General features: G+C 41.2%; 1 pseudogene; it reads right to left on the reverse strand.

Moving 5' to 3' along the window:
* Positions 1 to 8,915: 8,915 nt before the first annotated feature.
* LOC101420889 (etoposide-induced protein 2.4 homolog pseudogene) lies at positions 8,916 to 10,482 on the reverse strand (annotated as a pseudogene).
* Positions 10,483 to 11,918: the final 1,436 nt, after the last annotated feature.

Consider the following 11,918-nt stretch of genomic DNA (forward strand, 5'->3'; position numbering starts at 1 on the left):
CTGCAGGGACAATTGCCGGACATTGTATGTCCTTCCATGACCCACTGGATGGAACGTGGGAGAGTGTGAGCTATGGTGTGGACCACAGGCCATGGGGTGCAGCGATGCCCAGAGATGTACTCACCAGATGCAATGGATGTGTCATGATGATGGGGGAGAGTGTTACTGTGGGGGGAGTGGTGGGGTGGGGGGTGGTGGGGGTGAATGGGGACCTCATATTTTTTGAATGTAATATTTAAAAAAAAATGAATAAAAAAAAAAAAAAGATCTGCCTCCAAGTTACTTAAGATCTACTAGGAGAGATAGGACCCCACCCCCCAGGCATATCACACCCACACCTCTTTTTATTTTATTGTTTCCTGAGTCAGGCCCAAGGCAGTTATTCATTCAATGCTCTCTGGCTGAGAGTGAACTGGAAGAGATCATAGGTATTATCCTATCCAATTTGTTCAATTCACTGCTGAGGCAACAGGCTCAGAAAGGCTAAGCCACATGCTCCAGTTAACACAGCTAAGGAGAGACCAAGCCAAGGCCATTTGATTCCAAGTCTGAGACATTTCTGCCTTCCACAATTTTACTCCACACAGCCTCCAGATTCATAACTACCTATAGCTCACAGACTTTTCTTGAGGACTTTGCCATCCCCAATACAAAGTCAGAAGTTGAGGACCCTGGGCTGAGTTCATATGAAGAAATCACACTTAACCTTTGTTACTTCACAAAGTCTCATTTCAAATGTGCCACAGTTCCCCCTTCCTTTATGCATTTATTTGACGTCTTGCATTCTTGTCCTCAGAGAAAGAAATTGGTGAGCAGATTGAAGATGTCAGTTTCAGGGTCTGCCAGTCCTGTGGCAAACCTAGTTATTTCACAATGTGCAAGTAACACTACTGGGGCAGGGGGAGTGTGGAAAGAAGAGGGGAATGCATCTCAGGAGTGTAAGTGCCCTTGATAATTTCCACCTATTTTTACCTTTAATTAAAAATCAGGTTGAAATTATTAATGGCTTGAAATCAATCTTTTTCATTGTGCAGTTACTGCTGAATTCTCTGATTTCAACTTACTCATTTACAGACTTCACAGTTGATCTGATGCTAGTGTGAAATAGATTTCTGACAACAAAAATACCTAGATTCATTTGGAGAATGTATTTTTTATATATGTATGCTTTCCCAAATCTAACACAAATCCTGTATATTTAAAATACGTAAAAAGGCAGTTCTAAAAGCATATTGCAAAAGTAAAAAGGGGGAAATCAATACTCTATAAGCTATAAGAGTACATAGAATTTCTAGTCATAGGTAAGGAAAAAAAAATCCCCCGTAGATTTCAGCTTTTGTAAAATAAATAGCTTTTGTTTTAAAATCAATTCCCCTCTTTTACATTTAAGTTCTCCAGGCTTTAAAAGTGTATACAAAATGACAAAACAGGAACTAAAATAATTAACAGTATCAATAAATTGCAATTATAGTGTGCTGCAGCTTTTTCAGTTAATCAATTTTCTAATGCTGTCTCTGGTGGAGCGAAAAGCAGAAATTAAATGGACACATTAACAAAACCTTGCTATTTGAGAAGTTATTATTATAAGACCTACTTTACTTTCATTGTCAAAAAAAAGTGGCTATTCCAATTAGAGGAGAAGGGTGTCCAGAGAATATTGTCAAATTATTGGCTAAATAATTTTGGCCAGTAATATTGGCCCTTGGTTTCTTTCTGTCTTCACTCAAATTGTCTTCCCAGAGAGGAACCTAGCTTTGAGTATCTGGAGTAGGAGAGAAGTACACTTCTTGGTATGGCTTTAGGTCCCTTTCATTTATCCTACTCTCTTCTTGTTCTCTTTTTCCAAAGTGCTAGCTGGTGTGGTAGGTTGAATTAGGTACTCCAAGAAGATGTGTTCTCAATCTTAACTTGCCTTCCACTGGGTGTGAGTCTGTTTGTAAATAGGACCTTTTGAAGAGGTTATCATTGGTTAGGGTGTGGCTAACTGAATCAGGTAGGTCTTAATTGATGCCACTGGAGGCCTTGTAAAGAGAAGAAACCAGAAGTCACGGTGTGATGGCTTGGAGCTGTGTACCCCAGAAAAGTGTGTTCTTAAACTTAATCCATTCATGTGGATGTGAACCCATTGAAATGAAATTTGGTCACAGAGAGAGAAAGCTGGGGGGAGCAGACAGAAGCTGAAAATCAACAGAACCTGGAAGAGAAAGGAAAAGCCAGGAGAGGCTGCCATGTGCATTGCCATGTGACAGAAAAGTCAAGGATCAAGGTCACCAGCAGCCAGCCCCACAATGCCACAATTTTTTGGGAGAAAGCATTGCCTGGCTGATGTCTTGATTTTGGACTTCTCCTAGCCTCAACACCGTGAGGCAATAAATTCCCATGGTTTAAGCCAACCCATTGTGTGGTATTTGCTTTGACAGTTGGGAAACTAAAACACAAAGAAAGCCACAAAGAAACTAAAACACAAAGAAAGAAGCAGGGAGTCAGGAGAAACTGGAAGAGTGGACCTTAGGAGAGGAGCTCCAGACCAGAGGCAGAGACACAGCTGAAGAAGCTGAAGGATTGTGGCAAGCCAGCACCAGGATGCTACAGACGTAGGGGTAGGGGGTGGGTGTGGGGAAGCAATGCCTGGCCAATGCCTTGATTTTGGATATTTAGCCTCCAAAACTGTTATCCAATAAATTTTTCCTGTTTAAATCAACTCATTGTGTGGTATTTATCATAGAGCCTGCAAACTAAGACAAATGGATTAGCAGAGTGATTGGACTTAGAGATGAAGGAGAAATGGGGAACAATTGATGGTACCTTCTCACCATTGGCTTTTCAGCTCTGGGAGGAACCTAACAAAGCAGATCTTCATGGGAGAACAGAGCAGTCTTGTCTGAAACCAGTTATGAATGTGAAGAAACTTAGTAGTTTTTAGCATATTTCTAAGACAAATTTCTTTCAAGGCTGTAGCAGTGTGATATGGTATATGAATTCCAAAAATAGATATTGGATTATATTTGTAAACTGGTCTGTACCTGGGCATGATTAAATTATAATTAGGGGAAAGCGGACTTGGCCCAGTGGATAGGACATCTGTCTACCACATGGGAGGTCTGTGGTTCAAACCCCAGGCTTCCTTGACCTGTGTAGAGCTGGCCCACATGCAGTGCTGATGTGTGCAAGGAGTGCTGTGCCATGCAGGGGTGTCCCCTGTGTAGGGGAGCCCCACATGCAAGAGTGTGCCCCGTAAGGAGAGCCACCCAGTGCGAAAGAAGTTCAGCTTACCCAGGAATGGCACCGCACACATGGAGAGCTGATGGAGCAAGATGACGCAACAACAAAGAGACACAGATTCCCGTGCCACTGATAACAACAGAAGCGGACAAAAAGAAGAACATGCAGCAAATGGACACAGAGAACAGACAACAGGAGCGGGGGAGGGGGGAAGAGGAGAGAAAAAAAATTATAATTAGGGCTTCAATTGGGCTCTGTCAATAGGACACTGAGTCCCCACTGCCTTGGTGCATGGAGCTAACATAAAACTACATGGCAGAGCAGAGAAGTTAGTTGGAAGTTTGATGTTGGAGTTTTGATGCTGGAGTTTTGAGCTGGAGCCCTGGAAGTGAAGACAGAACACAGAGGAATAGAGACAGCTCCTTAGACACAGCAGAGGCCCCATTGAGAGAGACAGAGCTGTTCACCTGATAGTCTACAGCTGGCCTTGTGGAGAAAGCACAGCAGCTGAGCCCAGATAGAAATGGAGCCCTGGGAAGAGAGGAACCCAAAAAGCCTGAACCCTTGAAGATTTTGGCAGCCATCTTGTTCCAACATGTGGCAAAAGACTTTGGTGAGGGAAGTAACTCATGCTTTATGGGCTGGTAACTGTGAATTTCTACCCCAAATAAATACCCATTTTAAAAAAAACCGATTTCTGGTATTTTGCGTCAGCACCGCTTTGGCTGACTAATGCAAAGGCTAATAGCTAAGAAAACTTAGCATATTTGATAATTTGGTGAGGTAAGTATATTCAATAATCCCTTTTTGCTTTTGATAATACTTTCCTGTTAAAATCTCCCCAAATTTATAGAAGCTGGAGTACAATTCCATGGATGTCCAAGCTCTGTCTTAGATCTCCGTTGGACCACTTGGAAGATGGAAGATTTCAGGGCCTAGGGGGTTCACTGTAAGGTTTTGTAATAGGACAGCAGTGCCCAAGACTGGACAGCTTATGGATATAAAATAATTCGAATAAGCAAACTCATAGAGGCAGAATCTAGAATATAGGATACCAGGGTGGGGTAGGATTGAAAAAAGGCTGTCCAGTTGTGTACTCATGTTGGACCACACCTGAGTTCACTAGTGAATCTCATGGCAGGAAGAGAGTTGGCACTTCCACCTCCACAACAAGTTAGCTAATCAATCATTTCTGAACTTCTTGGTGCTCCATGCCAACTATTACATGAGGAGAAAAAGAGCCCATAATAAGAAACATTTAATGTGATCCAAAATGCTTTATATTATGAGAAGGAAAAAAATCAGAAAAAAACATACTGAAGTACTAATGCTTTATCTTTTCCTTTGAATGGGGGTTGTTGGGACTGGTCATTATTGGCCATTACAGAAAAAGTGCTTAAAGGATCACAAGCTTTTCAAGGGCGTGCATGAAGCTTTGAAACCTTTGCTTCAAAATATTTGGATGACTCCAACATTTAAGAACAACAACCCCGAAACCAACCCTACAAAACTGAAATTAATGAATATTTAGCTGAAATATCTTTGGAACATAGATTGCATCTACTAGCTTATTGCAGCTCAACCCATAAAGTTGTAAGTATTTTACATGCTTTTTTTTTTTTTTAAGGTACTGGGGTTGGGGAATGAACTGGGACCTCGTGTGTAGGAAGCAGGCACTCAACCACTTGAGCTACATCTGCCTTATATGGCTTATTTTGATATATTTGATATGGTATGGTGACTCTAAAGTAAGAACTCTTAGATCTTCAAACAGATGTGTGAGTGGGTCCAAAGTGTATGGGGAGGGGATGAGAGGAGGTTTTTTGGTGGAGGGGAAACTTCTTGAAAATTTGTGGCCAAAAGTAAAATCCATGGTGTTAAATTTGATACTTTCTGAGAAGCTCATACTCAATTTTCAAAAGTACTACTAATGATAAAGTTATTTCCTTTTGAACAAAGACTACAACTTAATTTAGAAATATAAAGATGATTATAATTCAAGCAAGTTCCAAAATTGGCAGTCATCGTTGTCTGAGCAATGAATTAGAAAATCTATTCTTAATGATCATATTGAACATATGAGTAGATAAGATTTCCTTGGGAGAAAAGCTTATATATTGAGACTGGTATTCACAAAGTAGATACCTTAAGGAGTTGCTTTATCAAATGATTCTTTAACTTATGAAAGGGGGAAACGGACTTTGGCCCAGTGGTTAGGGCGTCCGTCTACCATATGGGAGGTCCGCGGTTCAAACCCCGGGCCTCCTCGACCCGTGTGGAGCTGGCCATGCGCAGTGCTGATGCGCGCAAGGAGTGCCGTGCCACGCAAGGGTGTCCCCCGCGTGGGGGAGCCCCCACGCGCAAGGAGTGCGCCCGTGAGGAAAGCCGCCCAGCGTGAAAAAGAAAGTGCAGCCTGCCCAGGAATGGCGCCGCCCACACTTCCCGTGCCGCTGACGACAACAGAAGCGGACAAAGAAACAAAAGCAGACAAAGAAACAAGACGCAACAAATAGACACCAAGAACAGACAACCAGGGGAGGGGGGGAAATTAAATAAATAAATAAATCTTAAAAAAAAAAAAAAAAAAAAAAAATAAAGAGCTTAGAAAAAAAAATGTTTAAAAAAAAAAAAAAACTTATGAAAGGGTTTCTTGCAAATTAAGTAATTTTGAACATATGTACATGCTGGAAGCATGTTTAGAGACCACTGTCTATTTGGAGGAAGGTGTGGGAATGGTTAGAGAATCATAAAGCCCAAACACATGTCTAAAACTAAATCCATTAATGTCCTTCATCATGTCTCCTACTCTGCTGCTCCTCTACCTTGCTTATCTCAGTCCAAGGCACAGTGGTTCACTCAGTTGCCTAGATCAGATGCTTCTCTCCCCCATCACCCAGTAACCCTCTTCTCACCTTCCACAGTCACCAATTAATTCTGTGACTTGTGCCTCCTCCATATTTGTAGAGTCTTGGAAAGAGATCTATTTGCTATGTATTTTTCTTTTAGCAATCTTTTCTCCCCTATGGAACGATTTTTTTCAATGAGCCAGATGTTTAGAACATTTTCTTTACTAGGTCATCCTTCAGTTCTCTTGTAATATAGGTTATTCATATTAGAAACTAAGGCAGGGAGATTAGGATTGGGACATGCAAAGAGGTAATAAACTAACATTTACCAAGCCTTGGTATTTTGCTAGGTCTTTCATAAATTCATCTAGTTTAATCCTTACTACCATTCTTTAGATGGGAATTATATCCATTTTTATGAACAAGGAGGGTTTAAGACATGGTCAAGGTTGTAGATGGTGAAGTCAGACTTGGGAGACAGGATGAGCTTCTTCCCTGCACCAGCCTTCCTCTACTTTGTCCCCTGGCAAGCAAACAAATGCTTAAAATTGAAGTCTTTTGATTTCTATTCTAGTTTCCAAATGCCTTTCCACTCATATATCCCTTTCCTTTTAAACAATTTATTTAGAAATAATTCCAAACTTATAGGGCCATTTCATAAATAATACAAAATCCATACAGGGAACTCCCACATCTGCCCCCTCCCAGCCGGATACCCATATCCACCAATTTAAAAATTTTGTCACATTTGCTGTATCATTTTGTATATCTGTCCATCCATCCAGCCATCCACCTATCTGTCCATCTGTCTTTTTTTCTATTTTATAAACATTTGAGAGGAGGTTGTATACCTCATGCTTCTTGGTCACATAATACGTCTATGTACTATTCCTGAGAACAAAGTATTCACTATACTTTAAGTACAGTTATCAAATTCAAGAACTTTAATTAATGTTGATATAAAATGTACAGTCTATGTTCCCAGTTTTTTCCCCATATGTTCAGAAATGTCCTTTTGAGCCTTTTCTCCTCCATTATCACATCCAGTTCAGACTCATTTATTGTGTTTGATTATTATTGTCTCTTTCCTTGCTCTTTTCCTCTTTTTTAAATTGTGGGAACATATATACAATATAAACTTCACCATCTTAACCACTCCCAAGTCTATCATTCAGTAGGATTAATCACATTCACCATGTTGCATTACCGTCAAACACCATCCATTAGCAGGACTTTCCCATCACTCCAAACATAAACCCTATGTAAGTCGCCATTCCCATTCCCCTTTGCCTCTGGTAACCTCTACGCTACTTTCTGTCTCCATGTGTTTGCCTGTTATAACTATTTCATATAAGTGCAATCATAGAGTATGTGCCCTTTATGTCTGACTTATTTCACTTAACAGGGTGCCTTCAAGGTTCATCCATGTATTGACGTGTATCAGAACTTCATTCTTTCTTAAGGCTGAGGCCGTTACTGCTTTGTTTTGTATTTGGTTGATCTCTAGTGAACCTTTCATAGAAATCTTTTTCTCCTTTCCTTCAGTACATATTTTTCCTAATTTGTGAAGCCATGGGGCTTAAATTTAACAGACTAAATCTATAGCAATCTTGTTTGGTTTGCTACCAAACGAACTTCAACAGCATATACAAACTGTCTCCCTACCTTTATGTACTTCTTGTTGCAGATTACATATTTATACATTATGAATGCCAAACCACTGATTTATCATGACTTTTTCCCCACAGGTTTAATGTGTTTAATAAGTTTACCACTTCAGTTCCAATTTGCAGCATCCAATATTTCTTTGAAATACCAGACAGACACGGAAGTGGCCAACAGTAAATTTCAGACCTCTCAGAGTTTTAAAGTTTAGGTTCTCTGACACTTCTTTTTTTTTTTTTTTTTTTAAAGATTTATTTTTATTTATTTAATTCCCCTCCCCTCCCCCGGTTGTCTGTTTTCTGTGTCTATTTGCTGCGTCTTGTTTCTTTGTCCGCTTCTGTTGTCGTCAGCAGCACGGGAAGTGTGGGCGGCACCATTCCTCGGCAGGCTGCTCCCTCCTTCGCGCTGGGCGGCTCCCCTTATGGGTGCACTCCTTGCGCGTGGGGCTCCCCTACGCGGGGGACACCCCTGCGTGGCACGGCACTCCTTGCGCGCATCAGCACTGCGCATGGCCAGCTCCACACGGGTCAAGGAGGCCCGGGGCTTGAACCGCGGACCTCCCATGTGGTAGACGGACGCCCTAACCACTGGGCCAAAGTCCGTTTCTCATCTGACACTTCTTTATTGCAGTGGCACTTGTCCAGAACTGGTGCCTCCCCATACTTTGGAAACTTTAAATATTCCTATGAAAACAGCTTTTTCCCTTTAAAGGGGAAGAAAATCACACTTCAAAACCCAGCAGACTTGGCTGGGAGATCTTTCCTCCTGTCCCATTTCTTCAGGCTTGTTCCCCTCCCCCCCCCCCAGTGGGGCATGAGACCCAAACCTAATCTGAATTACAAGAAACAAGATAGTGATGGCTATAAAGGAGGTGACCAGGAGTAACTCCTTTATCCCCACATCTGATGTATGTGCTTTGCAGAAAACCAAAAATAACAACTCCACAAATTACAACAGCTAGATTTAAAAAATCCATTCATCCAAGGGTAGCAGAAGGCAGGAAGGCAAATGACATAGGGAGAAAAACAAAGTATTGAGATCAGTCCTGGAACAGGACTTGGCAAACGCTAGCAAATAGCTGCAGAAAAGCCTATAGTCTTTTTAGACTGATATTAAAAATCCATACACTGTTCTGTCAGGAGATTCTGTCTTATGTGCATCAGAGACAAAAACTTCAATTCCTCAGAGAGAAGGAATATGCAGAGGGCCCTTGGCAGAGTGGGTCCTATCTTCCCTTGGTAGGAGAAAGTAAACAAGGAAAAGATCTGCCACCACCTCCTTCCAATTCCACCCAGCCCCTTCGATGACAGGAGATTCAGTAGATGTAGCAGCCTTCATTTTGGCATGCGATGGATTCAGTGAAGAGAACTTCTCTGCAGAGGTTGAGCTACTCAGGGCAGACTGCAGGTAGACCATCTTGTGGAAGAGTCTATTGCTTAAGAAGACCACCAAGGAGAAGAGGTGCAACTGGAAAATGTATGCTATACCAGGGTCTTTGCTTCATTGGTGCTGATAATGATTAAAGGAAAGACGATAGAGAAGAGGCAGCCACTGAAATGTATGATGACTGCATTGCTGTGAGAAAAGTCAATGGCAAACCAAATCAAAAGTAGTGAGGCCAGTTTCTTTCTGTATTTGACAACTGCTGGTATATTTCAGTTCCTTTATCGAGCCAGTGATATTTGAGGCAGTAAAATGAGTAGAGAAGGGACATATGCATGAGACTAGCCAGCTGACCAATGAGATGGATGGAAAGAGACTCACAAACATCATTCCCTGGATGAGGAAAAGAGCCTGCAGCAAAAGGCTGAAGAGCATGCCAGCAACTATTTTGCTGATACTAGGGAATGGGTGAGGCTTCCTTCCTGATACCTCAAATGCCAAATCAGCTGGATCTTGAAATTAAATGGCATTGACAACTTTGCTAAGCACAAACAGGGGGCACACTAAAAAAACGTTGAAAATTGATATAAGAAAGAATTCTAGCCATGACCAAAAATCTCCATGAAGCAATGGAGCGCCGATAATTTGTGCTGTTACTGACTGAAGCACAGAAATAAACACTCGATTAAACAAGAGAAGACCAAACCAGAATGCTCTGTTTTTCCAAGTATAGCACTGGAAAATTCTGCTAATGATATGTGGTTTACTTTCCTGCTTCTGCTGTATATTCCGGGTTCTCCACTGGGTTAAGACACTACCTGTTCTTTTCTGACTCTACTTCTCTCTCTCTGGCTGGATTTGAGCATCTAGCTTTGAGATGGTTCAAATATCCCATATAGAGTCTTTGATTCCTCTGCCAAGATTCTGAAGAAATGTTTTTTTTTTTAAAGATTAAAAAAAAACTATTTCCCTCCCCTTCCCCACCCCACCCCCCGAATTGTCTCCTCTCTGTGTCCATTTGCTGTGTGTTCTTCTGTGTCCACTTGTATTCTTGTCAGTGGCACCTGGAATCCGTATCTCATTTTGTTGCATCATCTTGGTGCCTCAGCTCTCTGTGTGTGTGGCGCCACTCCTGGCAGGCTGCACTTTTTTCGTGCTGGGTGGCTGTCCTTATAGGGTGCAATCCTTGTGTGTGGGGCTCCCCTACATGGGGGACACTCTCTGTGGCATTGCAGTCCTTGCGTGCTCATGGGCCAGCTCATCACATGTGTCAGGAGGCCCTGGGTTTGAACCTTGGTAGGCGGATGCCCTATCCATTGGGCCAAATTGGTTTCCCTTGAAGAAAGGTTTTGACATTACCAGCCATCTCTTCCCCATTCAAACTATCAACTACTCAGAGGAGAGAGAAGCACCCCCAAATCTCTCATCAGGAAGGACCTGGCAGCTCTGCTGCCCAGGCCCTAGCCCTGCCTGGCCCCTCACCTGCTGCAGCCCACTTGACTGCTTGGTACTCAGTTGTCTGCTCCTGCCAAGGCTCTCCCAAGGCTGGGGCTGCTATGCCCATACTGGGCATGCCTGGGCTATTGTTATTTTTTATGTCCTTACATTTTAGATCCCTCAGGAAGTAAAAAGTGGAGCTACAAACAAAAAATACAATAGAACTTGTGTTTATGTTTATGTATGTCATTACTTTTATAGAGATCTTTATTTCTTTGTGTGACTTCAGTCTACTGTCTGTGTCCTTTCCTTTCAACCTAAAGATCGCCCTTTAGCATTTCTTGTAGGGCTGGTTGAGTGATGATGAACTCCTTTGCCTTTTGTTTATCTCTCATTTTTTGAAAGACAGTTTTGCTGGATATAGAATTCTTGGTTGGCAATTTTTTATTTTCAGTACCTTGAATAAGTCACCTACTGTCTTGTTGCTCCCATGGTTTCCAATGAGAATTTAGCACTTAATCTTATTGAGACTCCCTTGTACATGATGTATTACTTCTCCTTTGGAGGTTTCAGAATTCTCTATCTTTGGCTATGGACAGTTTGATTATTATATAACTTGAAGTTTGTTTTTTTTGGGTTTATCCTGTCTGGAGTTCATAGAGCTTTCTGGTTGTATATAGTCATGTATCTTTTTAAATTGGGGAAGTTTTCAGCCATTATTTCTTGACTATATTATATTGCTCTTTTTCTCTTTCTTTTCCTCCTGGGCTCTCATAATGTATATACTGGTATCTTGATGGTGTTCCACAGGTCTTTATTCACTTTTCTTCATTCTTTTTTCTTTCTGCACTTCTGACTGAATGGTTTCAATTGTCTTGTCTATAAGTTCAAGTTCTGACAGCTCCAATCTGCTCTTGAATCCCTCTAGGGAAATTTTTATTTCTGTTACTGTGATCTCAAGCTCTGTTTCGTTCCTTTTCATGGTTTCTGTTTCTTCATTGATATTTTCTTTTTGTTAATCTATCATTCTCCTTATGTCCTTTAGTATATTTAAGACTATTTTTAAGAAATCTTTGTCTAGTATGTCACAGGTCTGGTCTTCCTCATTGATGGTTTATGATGAATCTTCTCCTTTGCATGAGTTATAACTTCCTATTTTTGTATGTTTTGTAATATTTTTTTTGCAACCTGGACATTTTGATATTTTTAATTGTTATCTCTGGAATTTTGATTCTGATGTGTCTGTTCCTTAAACTCATATCCAGCTAGTGTTAAATAGAGAAAACAACTTCCCAATTCTTTGCATTTTGGCCTGAGTGAATGCTCTCCTTTAGAACTTAGCCATCTTAATGAGAAATTTAGATA

The sequence above is a fragment of the Dasypus novemcinctus genome, chromosome 12 (genome assembly GCF_030445035.2).
Source record: "Dasypus novemcinctus isolate mDasNov1 chromosome 12, mDasNov1.1.hap2, whole genome shotgun sequence".
NCBI classification, from domain to species: domain Eukaryota; kingdom Metazoa; phylum Chordata; class Mammalia; order Cingulata; family Dasypodidae; genus Dasypus; species Dasypus novemcinctus.